Here is a 15,085-nt window from a genome sequence, read left to right as displayed (position 1 = left end):
CCATCCCTGCCAAGCCCCAGATGACTCAGCCCCTGCCAACATCTGATTGTAATATTGAGGAGGGCCATGAACCGGCCTCTTAGGTGGTGTTAGTGGTAAAGACCCGCCTGCCAATGCAGCAGACTTAAGAGACTCGAGTTCCATCCCTGGGTCAGAAAGATCCCCTGGAGGAGGGCATGGCAACCCACTCCAGTATTCTTGCCTGGAGAATCCCGTGGACGGGGAGCCGGGCAGGCCACAGTCCGTGGGGTCGCAAAGAGTCAGACACGACTAAAGTGACTGAGTGCACACACAGGAGCCAGAATCACCCTGGCTAAACTGCTCCTGGTTTCCTGTCCTGCAGAAGCGGTAAGAGATAATAAGATGATTAGTATTACTTTAAGCTACTAAGTTTTGGAATGAGCTGTTATGCAGCCTTAGAAAATTGAAATCAGCGGCAAGTTTGAAGACCCCAAGCTATAATATGCTTATTGTATTCAAAGCTCAGCTGGTGGGGTAGGGAAAGTCTGGCTGGAACAGAATGAATGTGCAAGTGAGGGTGAAGTAAGTAGCCTGGGGCCACACGAGGGACAGCATATTTCTTCTGTTGGCAAACCATAGAGAGTTTTGAGCGGAAGACCCTGATCTCATTTATATTTTATATATTTATAAATATATATTTATATTTATATTATTTATATTATATTGTGTGTGTATATATATATATATATATATATATATATATATATTTCATTTATATTTTAACAGAATCCCTCTGTGCAGCATTTGGGAGTAGACAGCAGCAGGGGAGTGGTGGAAACAGGGAGAACAATTAGGGAGCTACTACAGTGGGCAGGAGATCCAGCAGCTTCAGGATCTATTTCTGAGGCAGAGCCAACCTTTGCCCAGGTATGTATGACAGTGTCAGGAATGACCCCAGAGTTTTGTAGGATGGACTTGCCATTTACAGAATGATAAGGTTAACTGGGGAAAAAGTCAAAAGTTTGCTTTGTGACTTGGCCAGTTAGATGGGAGATGGAAACAACGATGACAGAAAAAGACAAGTCAAGGACAAGATCTAGATTCCTGAAAGGGAAAGGGGTGGGCGGAGCCTTCGTAGATGTGGCCGTTCCTTCTATATGTGTTTTTGATCATTTGAAACATAGAACAACGTTTGGGGTCCTCAGGCTCCTATAACCACATATCTTCTGGCGCTGGAGATAGTTTCCTGACTTTCTGGTCTCTTCGTTGTGGTGTCTCAGGTAACACAGGCAGGATGGTCTTGGAAATATTAGAGGAGAGTCCATGCCTCATCTCAAGTGACGACAAGGGACATCACATCTTCCATTTAGTCAAGAGAAACCAGAAAATGCAGGTTTTTATGTGCAATCTCCCCGTCTCTAAATGTTGTCATGCAATTCAATTATTTAGAAAGTTATGCAGACCACAGGACACAGTGGTGGCCTGGATGTGGCTCAGGATTGCCACTATGCACTCACGGGTTTAGATCAGTCGCTCAAGGAATCTTTCTGACTCACTCTCTTTGCCTAGAAAATGGGGCAGTACATGTCTCCTCTGCTTCTCTCTCATGTCTGCTGGGAGGCAGAGGTGTGAAGTCATGTGAGGGAGAAGGTTTGTAAACTATGGGACCTACTGAAGCAGAGCGCCGATGCTGCTATGGGTACCACTGCTGCTATCCTAGGCATCAGGCTCGGGATGCAGCATCCCTTGATGCATCTTTGTTGACATCACTAACAGCACAAGCCACTACCCAGGCTGCAATTCACTAATTCTCATGCCTCAGTTACTCATTTACTTAAAACTCACTTATTTGCTTCCTACAGCACCTTGCAGTGCCTGCTCACAGGAAGTACTCAATAAGCCTTTGCTCTAGGTGATGTTAATCATTCATTCACTCATTAATTGCACTAGGATTTTTTCCTTTGGTGCTAATTACGTGTCCATGGTTGCCGGGTCAGCCAGGCGAGCTTGGAAGGCATCCACGTGTGAAGAACACAGCCAGCACTGAGTTCTCAGTGGAGGAGAACCATGTGCCAAAGGAGCTCCCCAAGGGGACTGGGGGCGGGGGGTGGGGGCGATGTCAGGAAGGCCTTCGGAAAAGAGGCAAGACTGGAAGTAAGCTCTCAACTATGATAGGATTTGGATTGGAGAAGAGAAAGGGAGCAGCTGGGGTGACCAACCATCTGGGTTTGCCTGGAACTGAGGAGTCTCTCAGGATGTGGGACTTAACATACTAAATCTAGGACAGTCTGGAGCCAGCCAGCCACACTGAGAGCAGAGAAACTAACAGTTCTGAGTATAGACTGTGAAACCAGACAACCTGCAGTCACATTTCTCCCACTGTCCTAGCTGTGTGCTCTTAGACAAGTTACTTAACCCGTCTGAGCTCTAGTTTTCTAATTAACAAAACAAGGACCCATCTTGTGAAGTGGTTTTAAGGACTGAATGAGCAAATACAGTAGATACTCAATAAATAGTAGCCAGCAGCAGCATAATCCCAGGTAAAAAGAATAAATTGTGCTTCTCTTAAATTCCCAGCACACTGTGTCCAGACTCAAGCCCAGGCAGCTGCTATGATTCTAATAGCCATAGGGCCTACTCCTCTTGGGCTTTGCTGGTGGTCAGATGGTGAAGAACCTGCCAGCAATGCAGGAGACCCAGGTTCAATCCCTGGATTAGGAAGATCCCCTGGAGAAGGAAATGGCTACCCACTCCACTGTTCTTACCTGGAGAATTCCCTGGACAGAGGAACCTGGTGGGTTACAGCTCATGGGGTCGCAAAGAGTCAGACACGACTGAGCAACTAACAAACTACTCCTCTTAGAAAAGACACTTTTGTCTGCTATTTGAGGCTGGGTCTAACCAGAAGGTCTTAGAACATCATCAACGAAATTAAGAGCTAACCCGAGAAGTCAGACAAAGTTTCAGATAGATGCAAGGGTTGTAGCAAAATCCACGCATATTTGAGATATTCTCCCTCCATGGGCAAGGCTGCCTATAAAGGCTGCAGAGTCCTTCCTCCTGCCCTGAAAATTCCAACTAGGCTGTAGGCAGCAACTTTAAGACATCAGGCAACATTTTTGACTTTCCTTAAATTAAAAGCCAAAGAAGCAACACGCCAGCAAGAACAGTCAGAATTCCACCACAGACTACAGAAGCTGTGTCTCCATCACCTTTCTTCACCCTCTCCTCCTGAGATATTTTGGTTCTCTGCTCTTCACAGCTTCTCTGGCACCACACCTGGTTTTGATCCTGTCCCCACCATGTGCCATCCCATTCTTAACAGCTAGAACCTCTTCTAAGTGACTTTTTCTTTCTATAAATATAATACAGCTTTACAGAAAGTAAACTTGGAATATTAAATATGTGAAAATAAGAAAGTAAAAATTATCTTTACAATTCTACCAGCTAGGAATGACCACCAAATCAAGTTGATGTTGATCCTTCCAGACGTAGAAAGGTAGATGGCAGATGACAGATGGAAAGATAGACAGATAGATGCCTGCATACGTGCATGCTGAGTCACTTCAGTCGTGTCCAACTATTTGTGACCCTGGCTCCTCTGTGGACCAGGCTCCTCTGTCTATGGAATTCTTCAAGTAGGAATACTGGAGTGGGTTGCCACACCCTCCTCCAGGGGATCTTCCCAACCCGGGGTCGAACCCACATCTTGAGTTTCCTCCATTAGCAGGTGGATTCTTTCCCACTAGCACCACCTGGGAAGCCCCCAGATAGGTAGATAGATAGATATAAACAGATGCTATGATGTCCATCCCTCCCTTCTTTCTTATTAAGAAAAACCTTAGTTTTGTACCCAAATAAAATTCTGCTTTCCATTTTCCCTTATAACTAGGGATGGCCAGAAAATGTGGTCTGATCCAGGAGCTCCAAGCAGTTTGTTGGAGATTTCTCAGAAAGTTCATTTCCTGATGCAAGTGCTTCCTCTTCCTCCTTTAAAAAAATTATTTATTTATTTGGTTTCTTGAGTCTTATTTGTGGTGCATGGGCTTAGTTGCTCCTCGATATGTGGGATCTTAGTTCCCTAACCAGGGACTGAACTCACGTGCCCTCCATTGCAAGGTGGATTCTTAACCACTGGACCACCAGGAAAGTCCCTTATTCCTCATTTTTCCTGTTGGTTTTTTTTTTTCCCTTGCCTGGGGTATTTATACAGTTTATAATTTTAGGAGATACTATGCTCTGACAAATATCCTTGTAGCTGAAATTTGACACACATCCATGGTGATTTCAATAGGACAGATTCCTAGAAATGGACCTACCTGGAAAAAAGGCTTGCAAAGTGTTTACACTTTTGATAACTACTTGCCGAACTCTCTCAGGAATTGTTGTACCAATTTATACTCCTATCAACTATATATAAGTCCGTCGCTCACTTTCACATATGCCCCTGTTAAATCTTTGCCAGTTTAACAGGCAAGAATTTTATCATCAATGTGAAAACGTACATTTCTGGTAGTGCAATAGATTCAAAAGCTTAGATGTCTTCTTGCTATAAAAACACCTAGAAATTCTAGATAAAAGATAATGAGCATCCCTTCAAACATATTAGCTGAGATTTTACTTTGGAAAAAAAAAAAAAAAGGAAAATCTTGCAGCCAAAAAAAGGAGAAGAAAAGAGAAACCAAAGGAGGAGGTAAGAGTGATGCTGTGGCCATTCTGGGTGGGGTGGAGGTAGGACAGGGGTGAGGGGGGCGTGCTGAGAGCTTGAGACCCGAAGAGCTTCAGATTTAATGTCCATTAACAGAGGCAGGAGCTAGGCCTGAAGCCATCATGCGTTGGAATTATTACTCCCACACAGAGCCAAGACATTCTAAAGTGTATCCCCTCAAAAAAACAGTGACAGAGAAAACAATCTGCTCACTTACAAAGAGAGATAATAAGCTGGCTTATCTAACTTGTTCAGAGCTCTGATAGAAAATAATATCTCCCCTAACAATTTATAACGAGGGCCCTACATTAATCTAGATTTGGAATTCAAATTTATACTACCTGCATGATCCAGTAAGCCCCCACCTCTCCCTACATAAGAGGTTACTAGCTCAGGCTGAAATCGCTGTGAGATTCAAATGCCACACCGCTCTCCAGAGACTGCAGAGGAATTTCACAGATGAAACTCTGCAAAACATGAACTCACAATGCAAAATTCAAATAAGCCAACAAGAGTGAGAATCAGCAAACTCCCAATCACTTCAGATAACAAAATTGTCACATACATACCACTTTCCAAGAAACATTTTTGTTAAGGTAAAATGCCTCATCTGTCCACGACCAATTCCGAGTCAATGCTTTTTAACCAAAGTCTTAGTGAAAGATACACATTTGTCAAATGTATAGATGATACATAACTTGAAGATAGCACAGACTTTTCCTATGCCAAATTACATATTCAATAAGATTTTGTAAAGACAAAAAGATAGGTTAAAGCAACAAGATGAAATGTAGCAGGGAAAAAATAAAATAAATTTCTGCCATGTTAAAAATTATCACCCACAAAGTACAGAACAGGAATACTTGGCTGAAAGTAATACAAATGAAAAAAGACTAAGAAATGAGTGGAAAGGTGTGATAGGCAAGGGGAGAGGAGTCACATGATAGCTATGCTTTTTTTTTTTTTTTTGAGGTATAATTCACAAACCACAAGATTCACCCTTCTAAAATGTACAATTCAGCAATTTTTAACATATTCCCCAGATTGTGCAACCATTACCACTGTCTAGTACCAGAACATTTTCATCAGCCCCAAAAGAAACCCTGTACACTTTGACAGTCACCCTGCTCCCTTCTCTCTTCTTCTCAGCCTCTACAACCATTAACCTACTTTCTGTCTCTGCGCACTGACCTATTCTGGTTGTTACGTATAAATGAAATCACACAATACATGGCTTTTTGTGTTTGGCTTCTTACGCTTAGCATAAATGTTTTAGAGGTTCAGCCATGTCAGAGCATGTAGCAATGTCTCAGTCCTTTTCTTATGGCTGAATAGTGTCCCATTGTTTGGATATTCCATATTTCTTCATCCATCCATTCTTAGGAGCATTTGATTTCTTTTCACTTCTTGGCCCTTCCAAAATAGAGCCAAGTTATAAAATCTATTTATAATAGATTATTGTGAACAATTTCGTTATGAACATTTGTGAACAAGTTTTCATGTGAAAATATTCCCTCCTATTCAGTAGTTTGTCTTTTCACTTTCTTGATAGTCTTTTTTTGAAGCAAAAAAGTTTTTTTTTAATTTAATGATATCCAATTCATCTATTTTTTCCACTTTTACTTTTGGTGTCATAGCAAAGAAACCATTGTCTCTGCCAAGGCCACAGAGATTTACCCCTAGGTTTTCTTCTGAGAGTATTATAGTTTCAGCTCATACTTTTAGACCTTTGATCCATTTTGAGTTAATTTTTGTATATGGCGTGAGGTGGGGTCCAACTTCATTGTGCTACATGGGATGGTCAGTTATCCTAGCACCATTTGTTGAAAAGACTAACCTTTTCCCCATTGAATTGTCTTGGCTCTTGATAGTCACATTCAATGTACTTGCCAGAAGGAACCCCCCCCCACCCCCAAAAATAAAACCCCAAGAGAAATGTAAGATCCAGTAATAGCCTGCCCAGGGTACCAACACCTCTTCTCTGGGACTTGTATATCCATTGGCGCCTTATCATTCAGGTCGTCTCTGTCGGTTCTCAAGACTTGATTCTGAGTTGTCCCTGGGTATAAAAGACAGTTAAGACTTTGTATTCTCCAATGTTGTACAGAAATTTCAGGTTTTTTCAGCACCAGTGGTAGATGTTATTTCTCTGAGTCACCAGCTATTTGTTCCCCGTTAACAATTAAAATGCTAGGAAATTCCATCAGTTCAACATACAGCTGGCTTTTTCCCCAAAAACAGCTGTTCAGGCTCCAGGAGTCTGAAGTGACCTCAAGAGAACTTGGACCCAGGCCACACTGGCAAGAACACTTGGGGAGCCAAGCCTCCCACTTCTGGAAGACAGCCCACTGGCTTGGGAAAAGCAACATAGGATGCAGGGTAACTGGATTTACTTGGATGCTCCGGGTTTCTGAGTCTTTTCTTTGGTTAGAGCCACAGAGATGCACACAGACAAGCCTCCCTGGATTGCTTGGATAACATCCTTCACCTAGATTTCCCAGCATTTTGTTTACATCTTTACTATGGTTTGATCACCATAGTATTGATCTCTGGTGGCCTCGGCCTGCAGCGGCTTAAAGGACTTCGGTACCGGCCAGAGACTGAGGTCAGAGGTGGGTCACAACAGTTGAGAACACTGAATCCTAAACATTAGACCAGTCATCAGTGACAAGGCCCTCACTCTTTGGCTTTACAGAAAAAGAATCCCCACAAATATGAAAAATACTGAAGTAAGTAGAGTGTTTATTGTTGTTGATGTTGTGTAGTTGCTCAGTCACATCAGACACTTTGTGGTCCCATGGACTGCAGCATGCCAGGCTACCCTGTCCTTCACTGTCTCCTGGAGTTTGCTCAAACTCATGTCCATTGAGTCGGTGATGCCATCCAACCATCTCATCCTCTGTCGCCCCTTCTCCTCCTGCCCTCAATCTTTCCCAGAGTCAGGGTCTTTTCCAATGAGTTGGCTCGTCACATCAGATAGTCAAAGTACTGGAGCTTCAGCTTTAGCATCAGTTCTTCCAATGAATATTCAGGGTTGATTTCCTTTAGGATTGTCTGGTTTGATCTCCTTGCTGTCCAAAGGACTCTCAAGAGTCTTCTCCAGCAATACCATTCAAAAGCATCAGTTCTTCATCACTCAGCCTTCTTTATGGTCCAACTCTCACATCCATACATGACTACAGGAAAAACCACAGCTTTGACTAGATGGATCTTTGTCGGCAAAGTAATGTCTCTGGTTTTTAATACACTGCCTAGGTTTGTCATAGCTTTTCTTCCAAGGAGCAAGCATCTTTTAATTTTGTGGCTGCAGTCACCATCCACAGTGATTTTGGAGACCAGGAAAATAAAATTAGCCGTTGTTTCCACTTTTGCTCCATCTGTTTGCCATGAAGTAATGGGACTAGATGCCATGATCTTAGTTTTTTCAATGCTGAGTTTGTAACTAGCTTTTTAACTCTCCTCTTTCACCCTCATCAAGAGGCTCTTTAGTTCTTTGCTTTCTGCCATTAGAGTGGTATCATCTGCATATCTGAGGTTGTTGATATTTCTCCCGGCAATCTTGATTCTAGCTTGTGATTCATCAGGCCTTGCATTTCACATGATGTACTCTGCATAGAAGTTAAATAAGTGGGGTGACAATATACAGGCTTGAGGTACTCCTTTCCCAATTTTGAACCAGTCCATTGTCCCATGTCCAGTTCTAACTGTTGCTTCTTGACCTGCATACAGGTTTCTTAGGGAGCGGGTAAGGTGGCCTAGTATTCCCATCTCTTAAAGAAGTTTCCACAGTTTGTTGTTATCCACACAGTCAAAGGCTTTATTGTAGTCAATGAAGCAGAAGTAGATGGTTTTCTGGAATTTCTTTGTTTTTTTATGATCCAATGGATGTTGGCAATTTAACCTCTAGTTCCTCTGCCTCTCTAAATCAGTTTGCATATCTGGAAGTTCTTGGTTCATGTACTGTTGAAGCCTCGCTTGAAGGATTCTGCTAGCTTCTTTGGCATTGCTTTTTTTTGTGACTGGAATGAAAACTGACCTTTTCCAGTCCTGTGGCCATTGCTAAGTTTACCAAATTTGCTGGCATACTGAGTGCAGCACTTTAACAGCATCATCTTTTAGGATTTGAAATAGCTCAGCTGGAATTCCATCACCTCCACTAGCTTTGTTCTTAGTAACACTTCCTAAGACCCACTTAACTTCACACTCCTGGATATCTGGCTTTAGGTGAGTGAGCATACCATTGTGGTTATTTGGGTCATTTCTGTATAGTTAGTTCTTCATTCTTGTCACCTCTTCTTAATTTCTTCTATTAGGTCTTTGCCATTTTAACACGGGCACAATAAAGGACAGAAATGGCAAGAACCTAACAAGCAGAAGAGTGTTTATTAGGAGAGGGAGAAAGTAGAGTATATGTGGATAGACAGAGTCGCACCCTTGTGGCAGTTTAAGTCACTTATATGGGGCATTTCCTCTAGGTTTCCTGTGGCCAGTCATTTTGCTTTGCCTGGCTCAGCATCCATATTTGGTAAATCTCAGAGTCTTTCCATGTGTGCACACACATTTCTTAGCAAAGATGGGTTCCACTGAAGAGGCCTATGGGTAGTGAGCATCAGTTAGCTTCACTCCCCTTTTGACCTCTAGGGAGCCTTTCTGTGCGTGAGAAGTCAGAGGGGTCTCCTGACTTGGAGAATAAGAAATGTTTGGTCTCTTATCTTCGGTCTCGGCAGGGGCCAGCTTCCTCTCTCAATTGTCCTGCTTTGATATTTTGGAGTTTCAGTCCACAGGGTGCGAATCACCAGTCATTTTACCCTAGGGGAGCTAACACATACAGAGAATTTGTTATTTGGCAGGCATTGTTCTAAGAACATTTGGGTCCATTTTATAGGTGAAGAAACTAAGTGTGTAAATAACTTTAGAGAGATCACACAACTTGTAAGGGTTCAGATTCCTGGAGTCTGGCCCCAAATCCTTAATGGTTTAAGCACCCAGATTCAGAATCCGAACTCTTGGAGGACACCATCTGCCTGTACCGCTTTCTGCAGACCCACGCAGTACACGCCCCCTGAGGGCCATTTAAGAACTGCAGACGCCGTCCAGAGCTAGGGAATGTCTCAGCCCAGCGTAAACTCAGAGGCCGTCTAGTCCAGCCCTCTTGTGTTACACATAATGAAAGCAAAACCCAGAGAGGGGAAGTAGCGAAGCTGGGACTGGAGTTCCAGGTTCTGGACTCCCGGCAAAGCTCTTTCCTCTTCACTCCAGATCCATTTAACGCAAGAATGTCTACAACGAAAGGAACGTCTAGGTGAGCAGGGCCTGTGTCCTTGGAGGACACAGGAACACAGGATGTGCTTCTTGTCCATTTTCAATCCAAGTCACATGGTCCCCCATCTCAGGAGGTCAGCAGGGCCCCGGCAAGGCTCACTGCTGGGCTGTACCTCAAAGGGAAGTGTACCGAATGCAACTCACAAGGTCCAACCCAACTGCTCCCCTTCCTTCCTCCACCCCCAGGGGTGAGAAACAGGCTGAGAAACACAAATATGGGATTTCTGGGATATTTCAAAGGAGTGTGGGGACTATGGGACAGAGAATAGTCAAAACGCTTAATGTAACCAAGCAGGACCCCATGAGGCCTACCTGGGACAGGCCTTCCCCATATCCTCTGCTTTAGCTCCTGCCTCAAGTACCTGTTGTTGCTGAGTCACTCAGTGGTGTTTGACTCTTTATGATGCTATGAACTGTAGCCCACCAGTCTCCTCTGTTCATGGAATTTTCCAGGCAAGTATACAAGTATACTGGAGTTCAGATCAGTTCAGTCGCTCAGTCGTGTCTGACTCTTTGAGACCTCATGGGCTGCAGCACTCCAGGCTTCCCTGTCCATCACCAACTCCCAGAGCCTAATCAGACTCATGTCCATCGCATCGGTGATGCCATCCAATCATCTCAACCTCTGTCATCCCCTTCTCCTCCCACCTTCTACCTTTCCCAGCATCAGGGTCTTTTCCAATGAGTCAGTTCTTTGCATCAGGTGTCCAACGTATTGGAGTTTCAGCTTCAGCATCAGTCCTTCCAATGAATATTCAGGACTGATCTCCTTTAGGATGGACTGGTTGGATCTCCTTGCAGTCCCAGGGACTCTCAAGAGTCTTCTCCAACACCACAGTTCAGAAGCATCAATTCTTTGGTGCTCAGCTTTCTTTATAGTCCAACTCTCACATCTCACATGGTCTTTCCATACATGACCACTGGAAAAACCATAGCCTTGACTAGATGGACCTTTGTTGGCAAAGTAATGTTTCTGCTTTTTAATATGCTGTCTAGGTTGGTCATAACTTTTCTTCCAAGAAGCAAGCATCTTTTAATTTCATGGCTGCAGTCACCATCTGCAGTGGAGCCCCCAAAAATAAAGTCAGTCACTATTTCCAGTTTCCACCCCTTTACCTGCTCTCCAAAAGTGCTTTGCCAAAACCCTTCCGGGAGCTTGAAGCTTTCCAGGGCATGAGCCACTTCGTCTCCTTTTCTGGCCTTGCACTAAACCTTGCTGTGCTCCAAACTCAAACGTTTTGGTTTGTTTGGCTTCACTGTGCTTCAAGCACACAAGTTAACAACTTGGGTTAACAGTAACACTGGACTTACCACCATGCGAATTTCTCCAAAGAACTCCCAGCCCTGGTTGGTGCTTTCCGATCCTTGTCTTAGTCACCCACCTGCACAGTTAGAAGAAGACTGCTATATGTTGCTGTATTGGGGGGTTGCAAGTCTAAGTCTCCAGAAGCACCATGAGCCCTAGGCTGCAGACCCGTTCACTGTAGAACTGGTCTCCCCGTGCTCTGCTCCACGCACTGTTTGCTAGTCACTCTTGCTATCTCCTCATTCTGAATTGATCTTTAATCAAAATCAGGCCACTCGTTTGAAATCTGAGACGCTGACACATGACATTAAATGTTTTAAGGAGATACGTGTTTCTCAGTCGGGGTAGTTTTGTTTCCCAGGGGATATTTGGCAACACGGACAGACGTTTTTCATTATCACAGCCTGGGAGGCGCTGCTGGCATCCAATGGGTAGTGGCCGGAGAGGCTCCTCAACACCTTACAAGGCACAGAGAGCGCCCTCAGCAAAGAATCATCTGACCCATAACATCGGCAGCGTCGGGCCTCTAGATTCTAGAGTATGTTGGGGAAACGAGGGTAAGAGGAGATACAGGGGGCAATTATTCCAGATTAATCCAAGAAAAAGATAGTCCAAACTGCTGCCTTGGGTCCGGGCCAGGGGGGACAATTAGAAGCCCTAGGTTTGACTTGCCTGTGTGTTTGTGTAAAGGGGAGTTCGTCTATCTTCTCAGAGTCCTGTGTAATCGACTCTTTGCTTGTCATTCTTAGAGAGGCCTGCCAGCCCAGAGCAAGCACGTGAAGTGCACCTTGGCCGTGTGCTGCCCCAGTCTCGCCCCAGCCTCACCCGGGCTAATGAGTCATCCGGATGAAAGTGCCTACGCACCTGGACTCCCAGGAAGGACAGCACGCACCCCGGGAACCTCCCTCCTTCCCTCCTCAGGCAGCTCTCCCAGGACCGAGGGGCCACCTCTCAGGTTCTGCTGGCATCTGGCCCACATCTGTGGACCAGGAGTGGTCTCAGGTAGAAATTCTTGGTAGTGAAGCTCCCCTGCGGGAAACACATCCTCCTCTCGGCCCCTACTTTTCAGCCAACACCTCACACTCTTTGTGTCGGACCTGATTCCCCTACTTTTGACCTACTTCCTCAGGCTGAAAGAGACATGAAAATAGACGCGAGGTGTCACATGGTAGGGAAAAAAGTTTGCGGTACACCCAGTTTTTCGGGCAAGTCGATAGCCAGGAAAATGAATAGCAAATTCATACATCAAGATTTTGATCTTAGAGTGACTTAGAGTGACTCTGTTCTTTATCTCATGTGAAAAAGGTTTTATGCTTTTTTTTTTTTAAGGCATTGGTTCCCATCAATATATGGGAAAATATTTTGGTTGCCCTAGATATGTCTAGTTTCGACACCATTTGTATTTTAGGGCAAGTGCCCAGATCAGATATGAGTTCTTATTGGATAATCATACTTCACACCAGAATCTTGGAGGCATTGTTCTTCCTTGTTAAGGTTCTCACTAGAGGGCCATTTTCTGCAATCAACCCACTCGACAAACACTGGTGGAGCTCAGGTGAGGTGGAGGCCATGGGGACAAAAGTAGTAAGCCGCGTGTGCTCCCAAACCAGCACGCATGGACTTATATAAGTAGTGATGGTAACTCATTACAACACAGTCTCAGCACACCCCGTCAGCCTGCCCTGTCAGGAAGAATCTTCTAAGTGACATTCTCACCTGATTTTGCCCTCTGTGGAGCCATAATCTGACCTGCCCTGGGAACAGCAAGTGGGGTTACTTCTGCAGGTACCTAATAGATATATGTTGGATGAGACCAGGTCTGCGTGAATGTAACTAAAGCCAACAGAAAGAGTTAATGAGAATAAAAGGAAAATAACTGTATAAATTCACTTACATGAGGCACCTGGAGTTGTCAAATTCATATAGAATGTCGAGAGGTGATCGCCAGGGGCTGGGGGAAGGGGAGAATGTGGAGTTACTGCTTAACAGGTGTAGAATTTTCCTTTGGGAAGATAAAATTGTTCTGGAGAGGGAACACTCTTTGATGTAAATTGTAGCAATATATTTTTTTTGGCTCTGTCTCCCAAAGCAAAGGAAATAAAAGTGAAAATGAACAAATGAGACCTAATTAAACTTAAGAGCCTTTGCAGGGCAGAGGAAACCATGAACAAAATGAAAAAATCTACTGAATGGGAGAAAATATTTGCAAACAATATGGCTGATTAGGGGCTAGTATCCAAAATGTATAAATAGCTCATACAACTCAACATCAAAAAACCAAACAACGCAATTTAAAACTGGGCAGAAGAACTGAATAGACATTTTCCTGAAGAGGAAATGCAGATGGCCAACAGGATGCTAATTATCAGGGAAATATAAATCAAAATCACAATGAGATATCACCTCACACTTGTCAGAGTGGCTATGATCAAAAAGAAAAGAAATAAAAAATGTTGGTAAAGATGTAGAAAGAAGGGAACCCTCCTACACTGTTAGTGGGAAGTGGTGCAGCCACTGTGGAAAACAGTATGAAGTTTCCTCCAAAAACTAAAAATGGAACTACCATATGACCCACCAATTCCACTCTGGGTATATATGAAAACATTAATTTGAAAAGATTCATGCACCCCAACGTTCATAGCTGCACTATTTACAATAGCCAGGACATGGAAGCAAACCAACTATGTATCAATAGATGAATGAATGAGTAAAGAAGATTTGGTGTATATATACACACATACTAATATATATATGTATATATATACATATACATACACACTACTCAGCCATAAAAAGAACAAAATTTTGCCACTTGCAGCAACATGGAATGGACTTGGAGGGTGCCATGCTAAGCGAAAGAAGTCAGAGAAAGACAAATACTGCGTGATACCACTTACGTGTGGAATCTAAAAAATACCACTAGTGAATATAATAAAAAAGAAGAGCTAACAAACTAATGGTTACCAGTAGGGAGAGGGAAGTGGGGAGGAGCAATATAGGGGTAGGGGATCAAGAGGTACAAATTAGTATGAATGAAATAAGCTTCAAGATATATTGTACAACCCAGGGAATATAACCAATAATGACTATAAAAGAAGTATAAACTTTAAAATTGTGAATCACTATGTTGTACAGTTATAACTTATATAATATTATACACAACTATACCTCAATTTTTAAAATTTTAATTCATTTATTTATTTAATTTTGGCTGCCCTGGGTCTCCGTTGCCACCTGGGCTTTCTCTTCCTTGCAGTGCTCAGGCTTCTCGTTGCAGTGGCTTCCCTTGTTGCAGAGCACAAGCTCTAGGCATGGGCTTCAGTAGTTGATACTTGTGGACTCCAGAGCATGGGCTCAGAAGTTGTCGTGCATGGGCTTATTTGCTCCACAGCACGTGTAATCTTCCCAGACCAGTGATCAAACCCAGGTCTCCTGCATTGGCAGGCAGATCCTTGTCCACTGCACCACAAGGAAAGTCCTATACCTCAATTTTTTATCCTGTAATAACCTACTACTGAAAAGAATTTGATAAAGAATGTATTTATTTATTTATTTATATCTGTCACTTTGCTGTACTAACCAGAAACTAGCACAACACTGTAAATCAACCATATTTCAATTTTAAAAAATATTCTGGAGATGGATGGTTGTAAGGGAGAGTCAACAGTGTAAATGTTGTTAATGCCATAAACTTATAAATTTTGTATTTTAAATTTAAATTTTTACTGTGACTTTATCACAGTAAAAATTTTATCACAGCAAAAATCAGTTAAAATTGAACAAAAAAA

General features: G+C 43.2%; 1 long non-coding RNA gene across 1 annotated transcript; it reads left to right on the top strand.

Annotated features, from left to right (window-relative positions):
• Positions 1-238: 238 nt before the first annotated feature.
• On the top strand, positions 239-13,163 carry LOC122684815. Its single transcript, XR_006338157.1, has 3 exons — positions 239-348; positions 748-888; positions 12,047-13,163. It is a non-coding gene; the product is annotated as an uncharacterized LOC122684815 (long non-coding RNA).
• The last annotated feature ends 1,922 nt before the right edge of the window (positions 13,164-15,085 follow it).

This window comes from Cervus elaphus, chromosome 27 (assembly GCF_910594005.1).
Source record: "Cervus elaphus chromosome 27, mCerEla1.1, whole genome shotgun sequence".
Classification (NCBI taxonomy): Eukaryota; Metazoa; Chordata; class Mammalia; order Artiodactyla; family Cervidae; genus Cervus; species Cervus elaphus.
This window is presented reverse-complemented; position numbering and strand designations above follow the sequence as displayed.